The following is a 7,543-nucleotide window of genomic DNA, read 5'->3' on the forward strand; positions in this document are numbered from 1 at the left end:
ACAAGTAGGGATAGGCCTATATTCCTCTAGTGGGGGGAGTAATGGAACACAATCCCCAATGCAGGCCTAAACTCGGGACTGCAATGGCGAGACAGACAGACAGACAGACAGACAGACAGACAGACAGACAGACAGACAGACAGACAGACAGTGTGTGTAAACAAAACACATACAGTGGTTGAGTACACAGTATGATGCTTTTCAAACATACAAAATAGGTGCATGCCGCTTGTACAAGGTGTTATTTTGTTGCACAAAGTATACAGCAGCATACTGCTTTGAAATAATGACCTCGGGTCTTGAACCCAGACTCCATGATTAAAGGCTTGTATACATATGGCAAACTGTTGACTATGCAAAGGTCTTGACCTCAGCTGTCAGGTATGGTCATTGTTAAACATCTATGGGGGACTATGGAAATGGGGGCAATTATCACCCATTTAATGATAAACGCACGCACGCACACGCACACACATGCGGAATATATTAATGTAATGAAAAAACTACAATTCACATTATAGATGTGACAGAACTTGTTACAGTGTATATATCAGCCCAACATACACTTGTTTTGGGGAAAAGTGGCACAGAAAAAAATAAATAAATCCTTTTAAATAAATATGCAAATATGGGTAAAATACTTAAAAAATTGGAACAATATATGGCAACCAGATATTAAACATAATTTACTGTATTCATCAATGCCTAACACAAATAATCATGCTTGAAATAAGTTAAAAAAAACGACATCATACAACAGACATCATATATTCATTGACAGGTTATATAAGCAAATGATCAGCTGTAATGAAATCTGATTTAAACACATTTTAATGCCCAAACTAACTGAATATATTGCATATCAACAGTGAATGAATGTAGACGCCATGTTGTAGTTTCTGAAAAAAACGACACATACAGCGTGTCAATGGAAAGCACTTCCAAAATTAACTACAAGTCCCACAATGCATTGCAGACGTCTGTTGCTTTGTGGGTGCATGCCCGCCAAATTTCAGTTTGAAAAAACGAAATGCGATTGGCTGTGTGCTAAAGTGCCATGACGTTGCAGGCAGCTATTGGCTCTTGACTCATTGGAGCAGCAGTGAACCTTGAATGAACTCTGAGTGCGCGCAGTCAGTAACTCTCATGCAGGATGCAGGCTCTGTGATAGCTGAAGTGATTTAGGTTAAAACGAACTGAAATAAAGGCACTAAAAGACTGTTGGACAAGAAAGTAAGTTTCTACAAGCTGCTGATATATTTGTGGAGACTTTTGGAGACTTTTGGCATGCACAGTCACAGAGGTTGGAGCAGTGAGATAATATTACAGGTAATGCACAGCTTTTATATTTTCTCATGAAAATGCAGTGGTCCTTCATGTCAAGGACCCCCAAATCCAAAATAGAGGCTATTTGGCTGCAGACCCCCTTCTGAAAATATTTGCAACCTGAGCTTGTAGATCTGCTATTTTCAAATAGCTGATGTAATAGGGTGGTTAAACTGTTTTTTTTCATGCTATATTAACTAATATAGCTAGGGAACCCCCTCAGAAACCTCTGGTGGTCCCTCCCTGGACCCCACTTTGATAATCTACTGTGTATTTTTACTTAATTAAAGGCATAGGGTTTCTTTGGTTAAAATAAGTGTTAAATAGCTCTATATTGTGATAGTACTCATTGCTATAGAGTGTTTGTTCAGTAACAGTGTTAAATAGCTCTATATTGTGATAGTAGCTATAGTGTTTGTTCAGTAACAGTGTTAAGTAGCTCTATATTGTGATAGTAATCATTGCTATAGAGTGTTTGTTCAGTAACAGTGTTAAAAAGCTCTATATTGTGATAGTACTCATTGCTATAGAGTGTTTGTTCAGTAACAGTGTTAAATAGCTCTATATTGTGATAGTAGCTATAGTGTTTGTTCAGTAACAGTGTTAAGTAGCTCTATATTGTGTGACAGTAATCATTGCTATAGAGATTTTGTTCAGTAACTGTTAACCAAACCGAAATGCCGATCTACAAGCTTGTAGATCTGCTATTTTTGGCTAATGTTCCCCTCAGAAAAGGAATTCTAGGTTTCAACAGGTTAAAAAAAAAAGTTCCTATCACACAAACATGTGTTGGCCCCCCTGTAGTAACTCTGAGGACCCCCTGTTGAAGACCCCTGCTATACAGTACCAATGATTACTATCACAATATAGTACTTTAACCTTACAAATTGTTTGTTTTAACCCAAAAATATCACTTACCCTACCTTTAACCAAAATGAGCTGTCATCCAATCTCTTATGCTATTTCTTGTTTGTGTCTACCTTTTGGTGCAGAGACAGGTAATTAATAGAGATAGTAATAATCTGGGCAAATGCAAACAGTGAGAAAATAAGGCAAATACCATTACAATTGACCTTTACTAATGTAATCTAAATTATTGTAGCCTACTGTACACTGTGCCAATTGTGGCTGTGTTAAACCATCAGCAGTGAATATAATGACTCAGTACTATGAGTATATTTACACTATCAAGTGTGAATATGAATGAATAGTCTTGTCAGTGCAACTTAACAGGCATCTGTTACATTTCTGTGATGTCATGTCATAATAATTTATTTGACTGTATACAAAGATTAACGCGTTGATACACAATTTAACTCAGAGATACAAATGAACCATAAAGCCTGGTTTATACTTTGTTGCACAAGGTGCCTGTATTAAAAATGGCTGGTCTACAAGCTCACAATGTGTTGCATCACTTGTAGATCAGCTATTTTTGTGTGACACCAGCGCACTCTGATGACCTGGCTTACCTGTGATCCTACTTTACTGAGGCACTACACTGTCTCTCTGCATGTATGTGATGTCTTAATATAATACACTTAGAGTTCATAACATGGTATTTGTGTTGTAATTTTCATTCACTAGGAGGCAGTGAAAAGATGGAGCTGGACGGGACCGGAGGACATAAAAAAGACGAAGACCCTTACCAGCAGGACAGATCGGGTGAGTTATTGCCCTGCTCTATTACTGTTGCATTTGATTGATCACGTGTATTATCAATTGGCTTTTTATGTAAGGGATAATTAACAGTGAGGTGGTCATTACTGAGAAATACGCTAACAGGGTGATGCAGGACTTGAATAAACACACTTGAGTGAATCAAAGATTCTCTGTCTGGTGGACATATTTTATTTCCTTCCCAAAAAGTGGATTTTACACAAAATGTGGGGGTCTGAGAGGCTTCCCACCATAGACAATAGGCTTTCAGCATCATGAAACTGCCTTTGTTTAAGCGAATATCAAAATCATACTTATGTTTACTCAAGTGTAGTGATCATACTTGCAATGGTTCCCAAACTGGGGGTCCCCAAATGATTTGGAGGGTCCCCAGATGATTACCTTAGTGCAACATTGTTTTCTCACTCGACAGTAAAGAAACCAACATACAGTAGAATTGTATACAGGGTACCTGCACATTTATAAAGTTACAATTTAAGGACTTTTAAGACCTTTTAATACCTCGATAGCCGATCTAAAATGATTAGCTTAATGTGCAACATTGTTTTCTCACTCAACAGTAAACACACCAACATACAGTGTATACAGGGTATCTGCACATTTATAAAGTTACAATTTAAGGAATTTAAGACCCTTTAATACCAAATTGGCCAAATATTATGTAAAAAATAGGCAAATATTGTGAAATCAGCCGATCTACAAGCTCACGCCTAGCAGTGCTAGGCGTTGTGAGCTTGTAGTTCGGATATTTTCACAATATTTATCTGTGGAACCGAGTCAAACTAAATGTAATGCCTACAATTCCAAGTGCTTGTCAGGGTGGGGGTCCCCAGTTCAAATATGATTATTTTGGGGGGTCAGGGCTGAAAAGTACAGTTAGACTGACACCACTGTATTAATGTCCCTACAGACCACCGTCCGTTAAATCTATAGAAGCCTCGGAGAGAGATGGCAGGTCCAGCCGGAGGACAGGTATGTTCCCACCCCCCCCCCCCCCACCTCTGAAATGCCTCTGTTTGTGAAATAACATAACACTTTTGTATCATGTTATGCTGAAAATATCAGTGCCCATACCCTAGGTGGGGTTGGCGAAAGGGCCTCTCTGTGTGGAGTTTGCATGTTCTCCCCGTGTCTCCTAGGGTAGATACCCTCACAAAAACATGCAGTAATCCTGGTCACTATACTGCCTCCCCCTGGCCAGGGGCGCCTGATGGAGGGGAAAGGAACTGGTTGGAATAACGTGTTCCTTCCACGCGCTACGTCCAACCAGGGAAACTCTCCCCTGTCAGGTGATAAGAAGGTCAGTTGGCTCTCATGCATTGAAGGAGGCATGAGCTCGGCCCTGGCCTCCCTAGGTTGGCAGAGGGAAGGTAGTGCCCAGGATTACATAGACAATTGGCACTGGGTGTAAAAAATGGGGTTACAAAATCGTGGGATAAACATTTTAGGAAAAAAATAATATTATGCTTAATGAGGGGTATCTTAAAAGTGTGATTTTCCACAGCTTCCGTACTGCTCACAATGAGGTGGTGACCCAGGCTGTGATGCAGGCTATTCACGACTCAGAGCCCCAGTGGACCACCAGCCTAGTCAGAAGTAAGTCTGATATCACGTTAATTTGGGGACTTATGTTCTTAAATTGCTTGTAATTTTAACAATTGGATGACCTGCTGCTTACCTGTGATCGTGAGGTATTTTCTATGTATGCGTTACCTTGCTTACTGCAAGTCGCTCTGGATAAAAAGCGTCTGCTAAATACCTACATTGTAGATTAGTGTTGATTTGACACTGTTAAAGATAACAGATGGCACACTAACCATCTAATATTGCAAAATGTTATATTGTTGTTTTTGTTAAAAAGGTAAGTTTTCTATTCAAATGGTAATTTCTATAGTGTTTGCTAAATAACAGGGGTCTCTTCTTGCTCTCAAATAAACAGAAAATAAATGTTCATCAGGAGAGTACCCCCATTTTGTTTGCCAGTTTACATTTTGTCTGCTCATTTCTTTGAGCAGACAAAATGTAAACTATCTGTGATCACTATCCTTTTGAGATGCCTTACTATAATACATTTAGAGTTCATAACTTGGTATTTGTGTTGTAATTTTCATTCACTAGGAGCCTGCAACAGGGCTTATGAGAACATCAAAGCCGCTCAGAAGATGGAACTGGATAAAGACCCTTACCAGCAGGAAAGATCGGGTGAGTTATTGCCCTGCTCTATTACTGTTGCATTTTATTGATCACGTGAATTATCAATTACCTTTTTTATGTAAGGGATATAACAGTGAGGTGGTAATTACTGAGAAATACACTGGAGGAGACAAAGCAGAGGGGTCATACAGTCCAAATGTTTATAGCTTGGGTTGTGTAGCTGCCATAATATAGCTCTGGTCCAGAGCTATATTAGTAGTAAAAAATAAACAATATACTAGTTTCACTACTCGCCAAAACAAAAACATGGGTTTCTGATCTTAAAGGTAGGGTAAGTGATATTTTTTGGTTAAAACTAAAAGTATTTTGTTAAAAGGTTAAAATACTATATTCTGATAGTAATCATTGCTATAGAGTGTTTTTTCAGTAACAGATGTCTCCCTGTCTCTCCAGCTCTTTAATAAACAGAAAATACATTTTTCGGTAGGTGTCAAAATCTCAGCCAATCATGAGAAAGTACAATTTTTTTAGCTTAATTTGTATAGTGTTCCAGTTCCAATTTTGTCTGCTCATTTCTTAGTGTCATCACTTCCATTTCACATTTCACTTGTTTAATCTGTATCCTAATCTGTATCCTGATTGAGTTCTCTGTCCTGGTTGGATAAAATTGAACTGAAACGAAAATGTATTTTCTGTTTAATAAAGAGGTGGAGAGACAAGGAGACTCCTGTTACTGAACAAACACTCTATAGCAATGAGTACTATCACAATATAGAGCTATTTAACACTTATTTTAACCAAAGCAAATCACTTACCCTACCTTTAAGCCTATTCTACAGATCTGTCATAGCATTTTTTTATTGTCCAGTCCAGATCGGTGGCACACTTGAGTGAATCAAAGCTTTTCTGTCAGGACGTTTTATTTCCTGGCCAAAAAGTGCATTTTACACAAAAGGTGGGGTTATAAAAGGCTTCCCACCATAGACAATAGGCTTTCAGCATCATAAAACTGCCTTGTTTCAGTGAATATCAAAATCATACTTAGGTTTTCTCAAGTGTAGTGATCCTACTACTCTCAATGGTTCCCAAACTGGGGGTCGGGGACCTTTTAATTACTTTAGTGCAACATTGTTTTCTCATTCGACAGTAAACAAACCAACATACTGTTTAACGCAGGGGTCTTCAACGTTTTCAGGCCAAGCTGAGAGAGAGTTGAAGCAGGGACCCCCTCTATATTGTATAAAATTGTGTTTCAGATAAACTTTTGCTGATCTTTTTTCTGGCTAAAGTTCTCCTCAGAAAAGGGATGCTAGGGTTCAAGTGGTTAATGTAAAAAAATAAAATCATATCAAACAAAGATTTGGCGGACCCCCTGTAGTAACTCTGAGGACGTCCTCAAGTTGTGAGTTTGTAGATCAGCTATTTTCACAACATTTATCTGTGGAACCGTGTCAACTAAATGTAATGCCTCAACTCCTAAAATTCCAAGTGCTTGTCAGGGTGGGGGGTCCCCAGTTCAAATATTATGAAGGGGGGTCACAGCCTGAAAAGCTTGGGAGCCCTTGTCATAATGTACACCTGTTCATTTTACAGTCAATGGAAAATGCACTGTTCCTGGTCCAGAGGTTAGCGAGAACTTTCTAATGCTCGGGACTAACCCTCATACTGTATTTACTTATTTAGTTTTGTTGATCGCTTTAAAAGTCTAACCTCCTCTTCTCATCTGTTACACAGCTTTTCAAGAAACGGGTCAAGATTGGGCAGAAGGGAGGAGAGAGAGAGGACTTGGACTACCTCAGTGGTGCGGACGCGAACTTTGTCGAGAGTGATGAAGACAAGACTGCCTTTAAAATAACTTCACCAAAGTGGCGCGCCGGACGGCTGTCCAAAATAATGGCTTCATGTCAAACTGCCCTGGATGAAAACCGAAGGAAGTGTGTGGAGCCGAAGTCCAACCGTGTTCGCACAAACTACGAACTCTTCACCAGACAAACCCCCCTGCTGCAGAGGGCAAGCATCACTATCTGCAGGAGAGTGAGAAGGAAGAAGGCGACACTGGAGTGTAAAGCCTTTTAGTTATACACTAATCCACGGAGCGCTGCCCTGTAGGTAGCGCGCCATTGCTGCGGTGTCAGACTCAGTCAGCAGCTGTTGCGGTTCTGTCCGTCTGTTGACGTTACTCTTTACCTGCTTGGTTTAATTACTAAATAACTATACATCTTTGTAAAGTTAGTGTTAGTAAAAGTTAGTAAAAAGCAGGTAAAAGACTCAAGAGTAACGTCAGTGACTGCAGCTGACTGACACAGAGTCTGACACCGCAGCAATGGCTGCGCCACCTACAGGGCAGCGCTCTGTGGATTTGTGTATAGGCTACTGGACTCCT

General features: G+C 39.6%; 1 long non-coding RNA gene across 1 annotated transcript; it reads left to right on the forward strand.

The window, feature by feature from the left end:
- The first annotated feature begins 2,911 nt into the window (after positions 1–2,911).
- On the forward strand, positions 2,912–5,207 carry LOC308081215. The gene is made up of 4 exons (XR_013932810.1): positions 2,912–2,991; positions 3,917–3,978; positions 4,511–4,602; positions 5,125–5,207. It is a non-coding gene; the product is annotated as an uncharacterized lncRNA (long non-coding RNA).
- Positions 5,208–7,543: the final 2,336 nt, after the last annotated feature.

Source organism: Gymnoscopelus braueri (assembly GCF_963280865.1).
Source record: "Gymnoscopelus braueri genome assembly, contig: SCAFFOLD_171, whole genome shotgun sequence".
NCBI classification, from domain to species: domain Eukaryota; kingdom Metazoa; phylum Chordata; class Actinopteri; order Myctophiformes; family Myctophidae; genus Gymnoscopelus; species Gymnoscopelus braueri.